The sequence below is a fragment of the Triticum dicoccoides genome, chromosome 6B (genome assembly GCF_002162155.2).
Source record: "Triticum dicoccoides isolate Atlit2015 ecotype Zavitan chromosome 6B, WEW_v2.0, whole genome shotgun sequence".
NCBI lineage: Eukaryota > Viridiplantae > Streptophyta > Magnoliopsida > Poales > Poaceae > Triticum > Triticum dicoccoides.
The window spans coordinates 72,601,928-72,603,486 of NC_041391.1; positions in this window are offsets into that span (position 1 = coordinate 72,601,928).

A 1,559-nucleotide genomic window follows, 5' to 3' on the forward strand; every position below is an offset into this window, starting at 1 on the left:
GCGGGGTCGACGAAGGTCCTCTCAACAAAAGGATCTGGCAAGACACCTGCTGTGTACGCCGGCGTCGCCTCCGTGGTGGCCTTCATGGGACCCAAGTGGCGGCGGCCTCCCGTGTTCTACTTATCCTCGATGATGGCGGCGGACGTGGAGGCGCTGGCCACCGACTCATCGCTCTCTGCGCACCCGGCTTCTGTCGCTGCTTGCATGGCGCGGCCGTCGGCATGGGAGTCTCGACCACAGAAACGGGAGACGCGGTATGAGGTGGCGGCGTGGACGGCAGCAACGACGTCCGTGCGCCGCTCCTCGTCGAGCTGGCCTGCAGCGGTGAGTTGCTAAACCGCGCGCCGGCTTGGGGCGGCAACTGGCTCCGTTGGGCGAGGGGAGGGAGGTGGATCAGCGAGCTGCATAGCTCGTATCCGGCGGGCTACCCAGCCGGCTTGGATGCGGAATAACTACTCTTCGTAAGCCATTGTAAGAGTGGATAAAATGGTGGAGGAGATAGGGGAGCGGCGGAGGTGTGCGATTCTTGGCCGGCGTTTGGCCTAGTTTAGATAGGAGATTAAATAGACGGTGGACGGGAGGAGCTCAGCCGGCGTTGCGTTTAACGCCGGCCAGGTCATGAACGGACGTGTGTCCAGAGTGGGTTTCTCGGCTTCCACACGGGCGGGTTTCATGGAGGCGTTTGAATGCGGCACGGAGGCGTGTTCAGCCTGGCGTGCCACGAGTGGCGCCCTTGACTCTGACCTAGGACACCGCGTCGTTCTTCCACTGATGTGTGGGCTCTTTGGGTGCATGGCATGCATGTTAGTGACCCAACGCAGGCAACGCACAGCAGAGGAACCTTTGGTGGGCCAGGGCGGTCAGAAGCGGGCATTTCATACACTAATGTTGTTCATTGAGTGTGACGTCATCTTTTTCATGTAGATAAGCCTACTATGTTGATAGCCCGTTCGATACGTTGTGATTCATAAAGACCGCTACAAACATCAATGTTCTGCTTATCACAGATAAGATTGATTAATACCCGTAACAATCCATGTCCTTAACAAAGGGTGCATGCACGTATAGGTTGAGCGTATGTCTTGTGTCGTGTGTTGTGTGCATGCAGGCGTGCAAGTGTTGCGTGTGTCCAAGGGTATGTTTCAGTGTTGCATGCATGGATGCGTATGTGCGTGTGTTCGTGAGTGCATGTGTACGTGTCAGTGTTGCACGCCAGCATGCGTGCGTGTGTATGTTATGTGTACGTGTGAGTGTTGCATGCCTGCATGCGTGCGTGTCTTGCGTGCGTGCATGTGTACATGCGGGGTGAGGCTACACGTCAGTCGACTGACTTTTTCATCTCTGGTCATTAGATTTTCCAGCCGATGGATACAAAATTAAGGGCCTCCAGTTTATCATCAAACTCCACCCCCCCCTGAGCCTCCAGCCACCACTGGCCAAACCGCCAGCCCCCGCCGCCCGTGGCTGGCCTGCCCTCCCCGAAACCACTCCCCACCGCCGGTCCTCCATTGCACCAGCCATCCCTCTAGCCCCCCCTCCCCCCCCCTGCGCGCCGAGCT